The sequence below is a fragment of the Oryctolagus cuniculus genome, chromosome 3 (assembly GCF_051225735.1).
Source record: "Oryctolagus cuniculus isolate XC-2025 breed Fujian yellow rabbit chromosome 3, ASM5122573v1, whole genome shotgun sequence".
Taxonomy (NCBI): Eukaryota; Metazoa; Chordata; class Mammalia; order Lagomorpha; family Leporidae; genus Oryctolagus; species Oryctolagus cuniculus.
The window spans coordinates 92,970,743-92,987,716 of record NC_142869.1 but is presented as its reverse complement, the minus strand read 5'-3'; the positions used below and the strand labels follow the sequence as shown (position 1 = coordinate 92,987,716).

Here is a 16,974-nt window from a genome sequence, read left to right as displayed (position 1 = left end):
AGTATGTCTTAAAATCTGGTATTGTGATACCTACAACTTTGTTTTTGTTGTGTAAGATTGCTTTAGCTATTCAAGGTCTCCTGTATTTCCATATGAATTTCAACATAATTTTTTCTAGATCTGAAAAGAATATCTTTGGTATTTTCATTGATATTGCATTGAGTTTGTAAATAGCTTTTGGAAGAATGGACATTTTGATGATGTTGATTATTCTAGTCCATGAACATAGAATATTTTTCCCATTTTTTAATTTTCTTCTGTTTCTTTATTTAATGTTTTGTAGTTATCATCATAGAGATCTTTGACATCCTTGGTTAAATTTATTCCAAGATATTTGATTTTTTTGGTAGCTGTTGTGAGTGGGATTGCTCTTATAAGTTCTTTTTCAGCCATGGCATTGTCTGTGTATACAAAGGCAGTTGATTTTGGTGTACTGATTTTATATCCTCTAGTTTACCAAACTCTTTTGTGAGTTCCAGTAGTCTCCTAGTGGATTCTTTTGGTTCCCCTATATATAAAACATCATCTGCAAATAAGTATAGTTTGACTTCATCCTTACTGATCTGAATCCCTTTGATTTCTTTTACTTGTCTAATGGCTCTGGCTAAAACTTCCAGGACTATATTGAATAGCAATGGTGAGAGTGGGCATCCTTGTCTGGTTCAGGTCTCAGTGGGAATTATTCTAACTTTTCCTCATTCAGTAGGATGCTGGCCATGGGTTTGTCATAAATTGCCTTGATTGTATTGAAGAATGTTCCTTCTATACCTAGTTAACTTAGAGCTTTCATCATGAAAGGGTATTGTTTTTTATCAAATGCTTTCTCTGCATCTATTAAGATAATCATATGGTTTTTGTTCTTCATTTTGTTAATGTGAAGTATCACATTGATTCATTTGTGAATGTTGAACCATCCTTGCATACTATGGATAAATCTCACTTTGTCCACGTGAGTGATCTTTCTGATGTGTTGTTAGATTTGATTGGCTAGTATTTTGCTGAGGATTTTTGCATCTATGTACATCAGGGAAATTGGTCTGTAGTTCTCTTTCTCTGTTGTATCTTTTTATGGCTTAGGAATTAAGGTGATGCAAGCTTCTTAGTAGGAGTTTGGGAGGATTTCCTCCCTTTCAATTTGTTTGAATAGCTTGAGAAGAATTGGAATTAATTCTTTAAATGTCTGGTAGAATTCAGCAGTGAAGCTATCAGGTCATGGGCTTTTCTTTGTTGGAAGAGTCTTTATCAGTGATTCAATTTTCCTCTTGATTATAGGTCTGTTTAGGTTTTCTATGTCTTCAAGGCTCAATTTATGTAGATTGCATATGTCCAGGAATCTATCCATTTCTTCTAGGTTTCCCAGTTTGTTGGCATACAGCTCTTTGTAGTAGTTTCGGATGATTCTTTTTATTTCTGTGAAGTTTGTTTTTACATTTCATTTTTCATCTTTAATTTTATTGATTTGGGTCTTCTCTCTCCTTTTTTTTTTGGTAAGTTGGGCCAATGGTGTGTCAATTTTGTTTATTTTTTCAAAAAAAACAGCTCTTCATTTTGCTTATATTTTGTATTGTGTTTTGTTGATTTCTTCTCTAATTTTAATTATTTCTTTTCTCCTAGTAGTTTTGGGTTTGGTTTGTTGTTGTTTTTCTAGATCCTTAAGATGCACTGATAGCTCATTGATTTGGTACCTTTCCAGTTTCTTTTCTTTTCTTCTTCTTTTTTTTTTTGACAGGCAGAGTGGACAGTGAGAGAGAGAGAGAGACAGAGAGAAAGGTCTTCCTTTTGCCATTGGTTCACCCTCCAATGGCTGCTGCGGCCAGCACATTGCACTGATCCGAAGCCAGGAGCCAGGTGCTTCTCCTGGTCTCCCGTGCGGGTGCAGGGTCCAAGGACTTGGGCCATCCTCCACTGCACTCCCAGGCCACAGCAGAGAGCTGGCCTGGAAGAGGGGCAACCGGGACAGAATCCGGCGCCCCAACCGGGACTAGAACCTGGTGTGCCGGCACCGCAGGCGGAGGATTAGCCTATTGAGCCGTGGTGCCGGCCCTTTCCAGTTTCTTGATGTAGGAACCTATTGCTATAAATTTTCCTCTTAAGACTGCTTTTGCTGTATCCCAAAGTTTTGATATGTTGTTTTAGCTTCAGTTATTTCCAGAAATTCCCTTTTGATTTCTTCTAGGATCCACTGATCATTCAGGAGCATATTGTTTGGTCTCCATGTGTGAGCATATGTTCTATAGATTCCTGAGTTGCTGATTTCCAACTTCATTGCATTGTGATCTGAGAAGATACTTGGTATGATTTTGATTATTTTAAATGTGCTGACTTGCTTTATGGCCTAGCATGTGGTCAATCCTAGAGAAAGTCCATGCACTGTTGAGAAGAATGTGCATTCTGCAACTGTAGGATGAAAAGTTCTGTAGATATCTGGTAGGACCATTTGGTTATAGTATTAATTAACTTATCTGTTTTCTTGCTGATTTTTTTTAAAAAAAGATTTATTTATTTATTTGAAAGTCAGAGTTACACAGAATGAGGAGAGGCAGAGAGAGAGAGAGAGAGAGAGAGAGAGGTCTTTCATCTGATGGTTCACTCCCCAGTTGGCTGCAATGGCCAGAGCTGTGCTGATCTTAAGCCAGGAGCCAGGTGTTTCTTCCAGATCTCCCATATGAGTGCAGGGGCCCAAGGACTTGGGCCATATTCCACTGCTTTCCCAGGCCATAGCAGAGAGCTGGATCAGAAGTGGAGCAGCCGGGTCCTGAACTGGCGCTCATATGGGATGCCAGTGCTTCAGGCCAGGGCATAACCACAGCACTGGCCCCCTCCTTGCTGATTTTCTGTCTGGTTGATCTGTCCATTGCTGAAAGTGGGGTATTGAGGTTCCCTATTACTATCGTATTAGAGTCTATGTCCCCTCTAAATCCCTTCACATTTCTTTTAAACAGCCAGGTGCCCTGTAATTAAAAGCATATACATTTATAATAGTCACATCTTCCTTTTGAATTGTTCCCTTAGTTATTACATACTATATTTCTTTATCACAAAATCTGTTAAAAGAGACAAAGTCTATTTTGTCTGCTATTAAAATGGCTACACCAGCTCTTTTTTGGTTTCTGTTAGCATGGAATATCTTTTTCTATCTTTTCACTTTCAGTCTTAATACATCTTTGTTGGTGAGATGTGTTTCTTGTAGGCAGCAAATACATGGGTTTTATTTTTTAATCTAGTCAGCCAGTATATGTCTTTTAACTGGATAGTTAAGGCCTTTTATATCCAAGGCGACTATTGATTAGTAAGGACTTTCCCTGTCATTTTTCCAAAAATATTCCTATTTTTTACTTTGGATTTTCTGTGTACTTTTACTGGGAGCTTGCCTTCCTTTACCTTCTTCCATGGTGATGACCATGTTTCTATGTTTCTGTGTGTAGCATAGCCTTAAGCATCTTCTTGCAGGGCTGGCTGGTTGGTCAAATTCTTTCATTTTTTTGTCATGGAAGGTCTTTATTTCACCTTCATTCATAAATGAGGTCTTTTCAGGGTATAGTATTCTGGTTTAAAAGTTTTTTTCTCTTAAGACTTGGAGTATCTTCTCTCCTAGCCTATAGGTTTTCTGATGAGAAGTCTGCTGTGACTCTAATTGGAGATCTTCTGAAAGTAATCTGGCATTTCTCTCATGCACATTTTAGAATCTTTTATTTATTTATTTATTTTTTCTTTATTTGACAGGTAGAGTTATAGACATATAGACAGAGAGAGAGAGACAGAGAGAAAGGTCTTCCTTCCATTGATTCACTCCCCAAATGGCTGCCACTGCCAGCGCTGCACTGATCTGAAGCCAGGAGCCAGGTGCGTCTTCCTGGTCTCTCTTCTGGATGCAGGGGCCCAAGAACTTGGGCCATCCTCCATGCCCTCCTGGGCTATAGCAGAGAGCTGGACTGGAAGAGGAGCAACGGGGACTAGAACCCGGCGCCCATATGGGATGCTAGTGCTGCAGGTGGAGGATTAACCAAGTGAGCCATGGCACCGGCCTTTATGTTTTAACTCTTGAAAGCTTGACTATAATATATATAATGTGTTGTGGTAAAGATATTTTCTGGTCCTGTCTATTAGGAGTTCAATGTGCTTCGTGTATTTGGATACCCCTTTCTTTCTCCAAATTGGCGACATTTCTGCTATTATTTCACTAAAAAGACCTTCTAATCCTTTCTCTCTTTCCACACCTTCAGGAACTCCTAGAACCCATATGTTGGGTTGTTTGATAGTATCCTGTAGATTACCAACAGTGTCTTTTAGTTTTCTGATACATCTTCTTGTGTTTGGCCTGATTCTATAGTTTCCTGTGGTTTTTCTTCTAAATTGGATATTCTTTATTCAGCTTCACAGATTCTGTTGTTAAGGCTCTCCATTGTGTTTTTTATTTGTTCTATCAAGTTTTTCATTTCCAAGTTTTCATTTTGATTTCTCTTTAAGATCTCAATTTTGTGGGAGAAATTTTCTGTCCTGTCATGTATGGATTTCATTAGTTCGTGCATTTGCCTCTGATTACATTAAGTAATCCTATGATCAATCTTCTGAATTCCATTTCTGAAATTTCTTCAGTCTCATCCTCTTCACAATCTAGTATTGAGGTGTTGTGTTCTTTTGGAAGTGTCATGTAGTCTTCCTTGTTTGTATTTCTTGCATTGGGGTGTTTGTTATTTGGCATTTGTGGGGTTATACATTGGTTTCTTTGATTTTTCACTGTGGTGGCTTTTATCTTTGGACTATGTGTGGATAAGTGGAGTGTCTGCTTTCAGGGAACACCTAGAGGCATGTGGTGGGAGTGGCCAGGGAGCTCTGCCAGTGCTGCAGGGTGAAGGGCCTGTCTGAGGTGACACACCCAGGTTTAGCAGAGTTGTTTTTTTTTTTGTCAGATGGGAGGCTTTTTCTTGTCTGTTGGCGTAGACTCAGCTGAACTCCTCTCCTCTAAGGAGACCAATGCTTGGGCAGTAGCCCCAGTGAGTATATTATTTGTCCGCTCTGCCATAAGGACCACACAAAGGGACTATGTAGTTCTCAGTGTAAGCTCAGATTCCCCAGCAATGTCTCTTGCCAGGTAATCATGGAGCCCTGATTGTGTGGAGCCTATTACAGTGACTGCCCAAAATTCCAGCCACATCCTAAGTCCTCCCATGCAGCCTCAGTGTTTTCACAGTCCCTGAACACAAGCCTCCCACAGTCACGAGCACCCAGTCTCCTGTCTGTCCTGCCCACTGGACTCAGGAGTCTCCACTTGGCTGGTTGCTGGGCACAGAGATAACCTAGCGCAGCTATTACGTATGTCCAAAATGGTACCTGCTTTCTATCAGCTTGTTACAGGATGCTTTTGCAGGATGACTAGGAGAGAGAAAAGTGCCCCTCCTTTATTTTTTCTCCTCTAAATTGGTATACAATCTGCCATCCAAGCCAGATTCCCTCTAGGCTTTTCCTGCAGCTTTTTCACCAGTGTCTTGGGCTGCTGCAGTCGGGTCTCACTTTGCTCTCCAACACTGGTGTGGAGGTTCTCGACTAGTGGGGTCCTAAGTTGTGTGCATCTTCGCCCTCCACTGTGGGCCACTGTGTTCCTCCAATTTATGTAGGAAATTGTCTGTAATGAAGATTTTACATATATTTATATAGAGATATCAAAGTGTGAAAATTAAATGGAATTAAAAGATAAAAATAAAAACTTATTGCTTGACATAAGCTTCATTAAGTTCAAGAGACTTTTGGAGGCAATGAAACTTGCCATTTAATGGCTCCCTAAAGAGCTGAGGATCTTAGGGATTTAACCATGTCAATGTAGCCTTTTAAAAATTATTTATCAAAGAAAAGTGAGTTTCATCAGCTTGGCTCATCTGAGATCTACTTCATCTGCTCTCTGCTAGATCTGTGGATCTCAAAAGGACTTGCCCTGAGCTCCCTTCTCTCCCTTCTGAGGAAGATAAATCAATGTCCATGTGAACAGTTGTTGCCTCTAAGTAGGAAATCCTGGGTCTGCACCATGAGCCCAATAGTCACACACCTGTTAGAAATATTTACAAAAAGGCCTTGCTGAACCTCAAATTCATACATCTAAAACCTAGTCAGTTTTATCTCCTACAGCCTTTTCTTCCTCCTGTGTTATACGTTTTTGTATCATTGTCCTGCAATTCAATTTCCTTAAGGCCATTTCTTAGCTACTACCTTTTCTCACCCCAGAATCTAATTAGTTATAAAGTCCTCATGGTGGCTCAGAATCTGCCCCTGCCTTTGGTTTCCATCACTGCTGCCCTTGCTTAGGATCTCATCACCTCTTGCTTGAATTATTTCAAAACATTCTTACTGCTCTTCCTACCTCTACTTCTCTCTTCATGTTTAACTTCTATGCCAGTGACTCCCAAAGCAGATCTATTATTTCAAAATGAGCTAGAATTTTTTTTTAAATAGCCTATTGGTGGATACCTTCACTGAGTTCAGTGATTATAGTGAATTAAATCTAAGTGGGATGCAGGAATCTGAATTTTTAATAATGCTTGACAGAGAAGAAAGCAAATTTAGAACAATATTTACTAAGTGTATTGTTTATGTAATTTTAACAGTACAAAACAGCGAGTATAACTTTATGAATATATACATATATATCTGTATAAATATTTACTAGAAAGATAATCATTAAAGTGGTTTTTTTTTTCTGGGGCAGGGAAGAAGACATTTAATAGAGATAGTTTATTTCTCCTAGAAATTATAAAGCATAGCATCAACATGTTTTTATTATGAATGGAGAACGCTTATATTGTTATCAATAGTTTTTTGTATATATGAAGCTACTTTGAAACTCTTGAGATGATTCTGCTTACATCCAGTTTGGCGTCTGTGATCATCTGAAAATGCAGATGTGCCCCCCGATATCTGTGTTCCAAAGCCTTCTCTTGCTCCCATCTTGCACAGACTCAATTTCACATTCCTTAGCATGGCATTACAAATGCTGACCCAACTTTCTAGACTCACCTAATTACTCCCCATTTACTCAGCTGCTGTGCCAGGGAACTCTGCTGTTTATTGTACTTGGAACATGTCATTTATTTTTAGTTTGTTCTGTGTCTTCAATATTTGCTTATCAAAATATTGTTTAACCTTCAGGATCTATCTCAAATTTGACTTCTTCTGCAAAACTTATTTTGACTTCTCTTTTTGGTGCTTTTCATGGTTTCATTTATATTTTCTTATAATGTTTGTGATATTGTACTGTGAGTCACTGCCATTCACTTTTGTGCTTATCTCATTCTCTAGTGGCCTTAAATGTAAGTTGTTTGAGAACAAGGACTGAATTATTCACTTACTGTATAGATCTTTTAGTGATCAAATACTTAGCAGCAAGGTAGTATGTAGTACACTATGCTAGATCCTAGGGGAGATGAACATGAACAGTGCAGAGTTTATCCATGTCCTGTCATGAAGTTCATGACTAATGCTATAAGGAGAAGCACTAAGTCCTGTAAAGGAGGAGACTGCCTGGAATGCAATTCAATCTCGGAAGAAGGAGGAATCCAATGAGGTTAATGACATAGATATGCTATTTTTTTTGAGTTAAGCCTTTCTGTGTAATAAGGAGATATAGATTGAGGTTAGGCCTTCTTCAGTTAATAACTAAATGCCAGGCAGAGAGACTTTAAAGATTTGGAGGCTTGGGGATCTACTTATGAACAATCAACTTTGGAGCCTATACCACATGGAGGGAAGACGTGGAAAAATAAGCTTGGGGATAGGTTTGGGACCCATTCTAGTATACCTGAATGCCTACCTGTGTAGAGATTAGGCTTTATTTCATTCAGTGTTACTGAAATTTTTTGGATAGTGTCATGGCATGATAGGCTCTTTTTAAAGCAGTGAAGTGTAAGGTATGGTCAGTAAAGGAAGCTAGAAGAGCAGTAAGAAGGAAGCCATGACTTGGTGTGAGACATGTGGTCCAAACTGGAGCATGTGACATATATCAGAAAGAGGATCAGGAATGAGCAGTTTTGCAGGGCAGGGCTGACCCAGTTATACTTCCTTATTGTGGATTATGGAACTGATAGGAATTGAGAGGTGAGCTATTGAGACCCTTGAAGATAACTGAAGCGTTCAGCCTGGGTCCTAAGAGGATGGCAATTCCATTAATATGAAGAAGAGTGTTGGGAAGAAGGTGTGCTTTCCAAAAAATATTTATTTTCTTTGAAAGGCAGACAAAACAGAGAGAGGAATAGACACACACACACACACACACATGCACAGAGACGGGGGCGGGGGAGGTGTTTTCCATCCGCTGGTTCACTCCCAAGTACTTGGAACAGCCAGACCTGGGGCATGCTGAAATCAGGAGCTGGGAACTCAATCCAGCCTCCCACATGAATAGCAGAAAACACCTAGGATGCACACTGGCAGAAAGCTGGGATCAGAAGCAAGCTGCAGGAATCCAGGCAGTCTGACATGGATGTGAATGTCCCAAGTGGCTTTTTTTTTTTTTTTTTTGACAGGCAGAGTGGACAGTGAGAGAGAGAGACAGAGAGAAAGGTCTTCCTTTTGCCGTTGGTTCACCCTCCAATGGCTGCCGTGGCCTGCGCGCTGCGGCCGGCGCACCCCGCCGATCCGATGGCAGGAGCCAGGAGCCAGGTGCTTTTCCTGGTCTCCCATGGGATGCAGGGCCCAAGCACCTGGGCCATCCTCCACTGCACTCCCTGGCCACAGCAGAGGGCTGGCCTGGAAGAGGGGCAACCGGGACAGAATCCGGTGCCCCGACCGGGACTAGAACCCGGTGTGCCGGCGCCGCAAGGCGGAGGATTAGCCTAGTGAGCCGCGGCGCCGGCCCCCAAGTGGCTTCTTAAACACTTGCCAAATGCCTGTCCTAGGTATGGATTTTTGTTTTAAAACAATATGTTCTGGTTTTGGATACTGTAATGGATTAAATAAGTTATCCTCTAAAGGTATATCCAAACCTTAACCCCCAGGATCTTTGCAGCTATAATTAGGTTAAGGATCTCTGAGTGAGTTCATCCTAGATTTAGTGGGACACTTGGATCCAGTGGCCAGTGTCCTGATAAGACAGGGGAGACAGAAAATTGAAAAAGAGACAGGGTGGAGTTGGCATTGATGCTTTCGATAGCTGTGTTCCACATCAAAGTGCCTGTGTTTGATTCCCAGCTGTGGTCCTGACTCCAGCTTCCAGCCAGTGAAGATCTTGGAAGACAGGATTAATGGTTGGTTCAAATAATTGGGTTCCTACCATCTATGAAGGAGACCTGGATTGAGTTCCCAGGTCGTGGCTTTGGGCCCACTCAGCCTTACCCATTGTAGGCATTTTGGGAATGGACCATGGATGACAGAGCTCTTTCTCTCTCTCTGACTCTCTAATAAATTAATAACAAAAGAAAAAAAAAAACCAAGAGAAAGAGACAGAAAGGAAAGGATGTAAAGGCAAGGCAGAGACTGGAGTTGTATAGTGATAAGCTAAGGCTGCAAAGACTGCTAATATGACCAGAAACTCAGGGGAGAGAGTCATGGCTGCAATTGTCCCACAGAGCCTCCATATTGAACCAACCATGTTAACACGTCGGTTTTGGACTTTGGACCTTCAGAACTATGGGAAGATCAAGATCCCATAGGGGTTTCAAATTTATGTTAATTTGTTACAGCAGTTCCTGGGAAACTAACTGGGGTATGTTCAGATTTAAAAACAGAAGATGAGAATTTACTCTCTCCAGTTTTCACTTTTTTGTATGTCCACTGGGAGGATGTATACTCATTGTGAAGATCCTGCTGCTCATGTTGGTTGTAGGGGTGCAATTGTGGTGGAGGCGAGGTGGTGTTGAAAAGAGAGGTAGGTAGAGAAGATTGCTTTCCTGTGGTGAGAACTATTTCCAAAGCAAGAAACAGTCAGCAATTGAGCACTCACTGGCTTTCTATTTTGTGCCTAATGCTATGCTGGCACTGGGAATGAGGGGTACAAGACAGTAAGAATCCCTGTGGACTCTTGAAATGTTCACAATCCAATAATGGAAACCAAACCATTTCGCAAAACTAATATGCAATCAATTGGTAAGGTATGTAAGGAATATTGAACTGGCTAAGGGAACTTAGTTGATTTTAAAATAAATTAATAGGGTACTTGTATTTTTTAAAAAATCATCATGGAGTTTGAGATTCTGTGGCAAAGTCACACTCAGCAGGGTGTGTCCCTTGATCCTTTAAAGTTAAATTGCCCCTGGACTTGAGGCATGATTTGCGCTGAGTTAACAGCAGCACCCTGGAATTTGTGGGCTGAGAAATCCTGCTTGCTTTTCAGGCCACAGAAACAGCAGTGGGGGAGGCACGATCACCCTCTGGTAATGGGAACTGCATACATTCAAGGGACTGTCTTATCTAAATGGTTTGACAAGTTCCCTGCTCACCTGGCTAATTGCATCAGTCTGCTTTCCTTTTTCTTCCACTTCTGGGACTTGGCAGGTGAGAGTGTTAGCAGTGCCCTGAGGCTGGAATGTGCTCTGGACAAGAACACCTGGCTCAGCCCTGCAGCCTTGGGAGAACTAGAGGGCCTTGTTGCTGACTTGGGAGTGCTCAAGGGCGTTACTTCTAATAATGAAAGGGAATTGCACTTTTGTTTCTGGATACTTCTGGGCAGAGCTGTGCCAAGCTTGTATTGACTTTGACAGGAGGCTGATGGAACTAGGACACTAGGACAGGTTATGTGGTCTCTCTATCATCATCCCCATGACTTCCCTCCAGTAGTCCATCTCATTATAGTTCCCTTCTGAATACAGTACAATCCCCTCTGAGCCATAGGACCCAGACTTAGACCTATGCATATCTATTTGATAGGCCAACATTGTGTATGGAGAGTGTAAAAATTAAACTGTGGTGTTTATGGCTCCCAGCACTGACAATCTGATACCATCCAACTCTCTATGAACTTTTCCCGTGAAGGTAAAAGCAATTATTTGTAAATCAAGTTTTGAGGCAACTGGGCATCTTTTGTCCCCAGTAATCTCTTGCCTGGGCTCAGGTTCAGTTCTGTAATGAGAAAGGTACTTTGTCCTCCTGCTCTTTATTTTTTTCTGAGATTAGAGTAAGCTGAGGTTACTTAGGGATCTGGGCCATCCATATATAGAGGAAAGAGAAATACAGACACAGTTTCTGGCATCAGCATACTAAAGATGCTATTTGCAAGATAACCTCTAGTTAACACAGAGCATTTAGGAAAGGAAACAAGGTCCTAGAATATTGATACCAGAGGGCTTGTTGCAGTCAGTGATCCCCTGTGTTGGAGTAGGATATTCAAGGTATTTGTGAGAGTTTCCTGTTTGTCACTTCCTGAGGTTTGTCATTACTGTGGATGAGGGTAAGGGTATTCATAACAGTGAGTTCCTTGAAAGAGGTAGGAGGTGGAATGTCCCTGGACCTTTCCAGACTCTTCCCTGGGAATATTTTTTTTATTTGACAGGTAGAGTTATAGACAGTGAGAGAGACAGAGAGAAAGGTCTTCCTTCCGTTTGTTCACTCCCCAAATGGCCACTGTGGCTGGCGCTGCACCGATCCGAAGCCAGGAGCCAGGTGCTTCTTCCTGATCTCCCATGCAGGTGCAGGGGCCCAAGCACTTGGGCCATCTTCCACTGCCCTCCCGGGCCACAGCAGAGAGCTGGACTGGAAGGAGAGCAACCGAGACTAGAACCTGCACCCATAGGGGATGCCGGCGCCGCAGGCGGAGGATTAACCAAGTGAGCTGCAGCGCTGGCCCCTTCCCTGGGAATCTTAACCATGAGAGGAGAAAGACAAAGGGAGGACACATTAGCCTGCACAGGCTGATATAATGAATTACCACAGAAGAGATGGCTTAAACCATAGAACTTTATTATCTCCCAGTTCTGGAGTCTAAAAGTTCAAGATCAAAGTGTTGGGGTCATAGTTCCTTCTCAGGCCTGTGCCCGTGGCTTGTAGAGGGTGGCCACCTTTCTGTGTCCTTACCTTGCCTTCCATCTGCCTTGTCTGTGTTCTCATTTCTTCTTATAATATCTTCAGTCATATAGGCTTAGGGCCACCTTCATGACCTCTTGTTAATTACCTCATTGAAGAACTTATCTCCAAAATACAGTTACCTGCTGAGGTTCTGGGGGTTGAGACTTCAACATATGAAGTTGGAGGGTGGAAAAGCACACAGTTCAGCCTGTAACAGAAAGGACTGTGCATTCTACCAAATTAAATTGCAAAACTATTGGTAAATGCTTTGTTGGGGTTTGTATCTTTGAAAACAGGTTAAAGTCAGAGGGACTTTGAGGGGATGGCGTGTGGGTGGGGGGGGGCAGATTGTGCATGAATGAGAATGAACTTAATTACAAGTGGAGGTTGCAATGAATGTTGTAGCTAAAATTTCAGTATTCAAATTGAGTGCCTCATCCATCTCCAAAATGTATATTATTGATGCCTTCGAAGAAGGCTTACATAATTACTTGGGACAGAGAACTCAGTACTTTCTAATTCTGGGGTTCCTAATTAGGCTAATCTGAGGTCTTTTATAATAGTGCCTTAGTTTTAACTTGATGGGGACTGGCTTCTACAACTCATTAAATGTTTCCTATTTTAATGGTAGTAAATTGTTTGCCTATATACTAAAAAAGGAACCTTTATATTATTTTGTTACCTTAAAAAAAATCTTGCCCTAGAAGTCAGTCTTATAAACCTACAGGGAATCTCAAAGCTTAATTTTCTAAAACAGCTTTTGGTGCTTAAACAACAAGTTTCCAGCTAGCTGAACACAAAAATAGTGAATGAACTTCAACTCAGCCAAGTGCTAACAATTGAGGATGACGGCAGAACCTCCCAGCTGAGAACTTTATGCTGAACAAAGTGGCCTGAATCCTTTATGGCTCTTGATTTTGCTTGTGATTCCCTCACCAGTGTGCAAAATTGGTTGTTTTTTGTTGATATCCTGTGGGCATCTTTTGATGACTCCCACTGGGCCACTTTTGTGAATTCAGGTATGCAATGGCACCCCCCTGCATGCCATCTGCTCTTCTCTTCACTGTGTAGGCGACAGCAGAGTGGAGGGAAGCTTCTCTCCCTTTTAACGATGATGTCTTCTTGCTGGGGAGTTGTGTTCATCTGAGGACCCATGTTTCCCTGCAGAAGGCTCTGTTGCATGTCCTGGAAATGAAGAGCTTTTGAGTGACCAGCAGGGAATGCTGTGCCTTTCTGGAGAATTTCGTTAGAGTGTTTTATGTGCAGGGCTGGAAACCAGTGGTTCCTCGTAATGGAGCTTCTGACTTGTTGACATCAGCTGCTTTGATGGAAGCTCATTATCACTGGGTTGGGGTCAAGAATGACACAAAATAAGCTTAGGCACAATGATATTAAGAGTTATAGTGTATGCTGGCCACATAGCGGGAGATATTCTAATCTCACTTCAGCTTTAAATATGAAAGACATTAATTAAAATTGTGCGTGTGGATTTACCAAACCCTTAGGGAAGAAAAGTGATTTAACAGACTTGTGTTTTCTTGCTGCTGCTACTGATTTTGAAATAAGGATTTGTATAATTAATTGGTTCCTTGTGGAGCAGCTCGTCTGCTTTTTCTACATGGATTGTCCTTAGAATAAAGTTAATGTTTAAAAGAATCAAGACTTTTCACATTGTGAATGCTCAATAATTACTTGGTAAATCAACATACAAAATTGATTTCAGGATAAACAAAAGGTAGTATATGTATCCAATGGAATATTATTCAGCTGTAAAGCAGGATGAAATTCTGATATATGCCATGGCCTAGATGAGCCTTAAGACTATTGTGTTAAGTAAAATAAGCCAGACACTTATATGAGTAACCCAGAGACAGAAAGTAGAATCAAGGATCAATAGAGAGTACAAGGGCTAAATTGAAGGGGAATAGGGAATTAGTGCTTAAAAGATACGGAGTTTCTATATGGGGTGATGAAAAAGTTCTGAAATAAATGATGATGATGGTTGCACAAAACAGTGAGTATACTCAATACCCCTGAATTGCATGCTGTAAAGTGGCTAAAATGGTAAATTTTTGGTTGTATATATTATGATGAACATATTAAAAAATTGACTATAGTGCAGAAATGGTATATGAGATTTCTATAGATGCAAAAACATAGAAAGTCAACTTTTTATTTTTAGGGACTTATTACTGGAGCTTATAAATTGGCCTGAAGGTGATTTTTCTGTGGGTCTGACTGTAATCAGCAGTAGAGCAAACCTTTACTCCAAACTGTTGCCAACACTAAAGCTTTGGACAGTTGTAGCCCAATTCTTTCCCAATATTTGTTGGAAGAAATATTTATGGGAAATATTTCACAGTAAATAGAGTCCATTAATTCTCCTAGAAATTCTAATTTTCATCTGTGCATGACATCATATGATCAGATTTTTCTGTGTTTGGCCTCTTTTTTGTTTATTCTCATTAAAAAACTTCAGTGAATTCTGCTTTATCACCAAATCTCACACTGTAGGAAGAAGCATTCTATGAAACTCCCTGCTGTATATACTTAGAGGTACTGTTAGTTACTTCCCCTCTTTCTCTCCTCGAATATGTATATAAGAAATACTCTAAAATTTAACCCAAGGAATGGAAGATTAATACACTGGCAGCCATTTTGTAATGACAAGAGAAAGCTTAACAGTCTTGAGAAGTGCATATCCTGTATTTTATCTTAGATTCAGAATGATTATATTCTATCCATATTCTTCTTTATATTGGCCATTGTATCCTCAGAGCTTGATTTATGAAGTATATCAAATAATAGTTTAGCACTTTACAAAATACATTTCTGTGAAGTAAGTTCTCCTTGTGCTCTTCTAACCTCTTCTTCATGTTGTCATCTTTACATAGTTTATGTGTTTCATAAATTAACATACTTAATTTTGAAATGAGATGGTATGTTAGGATTCTCAAGAGAACCTGGACCAAAAACATCTCTGTGTGTGTGTGTGTGTGTGTATGATAAGTATATGAGTATGTGAGGAAATATTTATTTTAAAGAATTGATTTATGATTATGGGGCCTAGCTAGTCTGAAAATTTCAGAGCAGAGTTAATAGTCTTTTTTTTCTTTTTTTTTTTTTTGACATGGAGCTGAATGACTTTATTATTATTATTACTTTTTATCCTTTTATTTAAAGTATACAAACTTCATGTATTTAATAAATTCAAATTTAGGAACATATTGATTCTTCCCACCTTACCCACCTTCCTACCAGCCCTCCCACCCTTATTCCTCCTCCCTCTCCTATTCCCATTCTTATTTTTTTACTAAGATCTATTTTCAATTAACTTTATATACATAATATTAACCCTGTACTAAGTAAGGAGTTCAACAAATAATATGAAAAAAAAAAAAAAACTTCCTCAACAATCGAGACAAGGCTGTTCAAGGTCATTGCATCTCAAGATGTCAATTTCTATAGATTAACTTTTTGGTATTTTATTGGTTACCACAGATCAGGGAGAACATATGGTGTTTGTCTTTTTGGGACTGGATTATTTTACTAAGTGTAATGTTTTGCAGTTTCATCCATTTTGTTGCAAAAGACAGGATTTCATTTTTTTAACTGCTGTGTAGTATTACATGGTGTACACATCCCATAATTTTTTTATCCAGTCTTCAGTTGACAGGCATTTGGGTTGATTCCATATCTTGGCTATTGTGAATTGAGCTGCAATAAACATGGGGATACAGATAACTCTTTCACATGCTGATTTCATTTTCCTTGGGTAAATTCCCAGGAGTGGGACATCTGGGTCATATGGTAGGTCTATATTCAGATTTCTGAGGTATCTCCATGCTGTCTTCCATAGTGACTTTACTAGCTTACATTCCCATCAACAGTGGATTAAGATACACTTTCCTCCCACATATTTGCCAGCATTTGTTGTTTGTTAATTTCCGTATGAAATCCATAGGCATCACAATACCAGATCAAGACATACCAGAGGGCAGTTATAATCAAAACAGCCTGGTACTGGCAGAAAAACAGGTGGATAGACCAATGGAACTGAAAAGAAATGCCAGAAATCAATCTATACATCAACAACTAATTTATCTTTGACAAAAGAGCTAAAATCAATTCCTGGAGCAAGGACAGTCTATTCAACAAATGGTGCTGGGAAAACTGGAGTTCTGCATACAGAAGTATGAAACAAGACCCCTATCTTATACCTTACATAAAAACCCACTCAAAATTGATCAAAGACCTAAATTTACAACTTGATACTCTCAAATTGCAAGAGAAAATTTGGGAACTCTTGCAAGATATTGGCATAGGCAAAGAATTCTTGGAAAAGACCCCAGAGGCACAGGCAATCAAAGCCAAAATTGACCAATGGGATTACATCAAATTGAGAAGCTTCTGCACTGCAAAAGAAACACTCAGTAAAGTTAAGAGGCAATGGACAGAATGAATGCAAACTATGCAACTGATAAAAGACTAATAACCAGAATATATAAACAGCTCAAGAAATTCAACAACAACAAAACAAACAACCCAGTTAACAAATGGGCAAAGGAGTTAAACAGGCATTTTTCAAAAGAGGAAATCCAATGGCCACCAAACACATGAAAAAATGCCCAGGATCATTAGCTATCAGGGAAATGAAAATCAAAACCACAATGAGGTTTCACCTCATCCCTATTAAAGTTAATAGTATTGATTCCAAGGTAGTCCAGAGGCAGAATTCCTTCCTGGGGAACCTCAATCTTTTCTCTGAAATCCCTAACCAATTGAAAGTAGCCAACTAATATTATGAAAGCTGATCTGCTTTACTCCAAGTCTGTTGATTTAAATGTTAATCACATGTGAAAAATATCTCAACAGCAACCTCTAGACTGATGTTTGATGAACTGGGCACCATAGCCTAACCAAGTTTATGCATTAAATTAATCATCACAGGTAGGGCTACATATATAATTTCCTAAAAATCATGGTTATCTT

The 16,974-nt window shown here is 40.0% G+C and overlaps 1 protein-coding gene across 42 annotated transcripts in view; it reads left to right on the top strand.

The window, feature by feature from the left end:
• Positions 1–16,974, top strand: part of LYPD6B (LY6/PLAUR domain containing 6B) — a 238,395-nt gene that overhangs the window by 144,168 nt on the left and 77,253 nt on the right. For 9 of the 42 annotated variants that reach the window (XM_017342840.4, XM_089329159.1, XM_089329156.1 and 6 more), the window contains one exon: positions 2,177–2,292. The exons of the other annotated variants lie outside the window; for them this stretch is intronic. The gene's annotated coding sequence lies outside the window, so the exon portion shown is untranslated. The remainder of the gene's footprint in view (positions 1–2,176; positions 2,293–16,974) is intronic. 42 annotated transcript variants of the gene reach the window in all.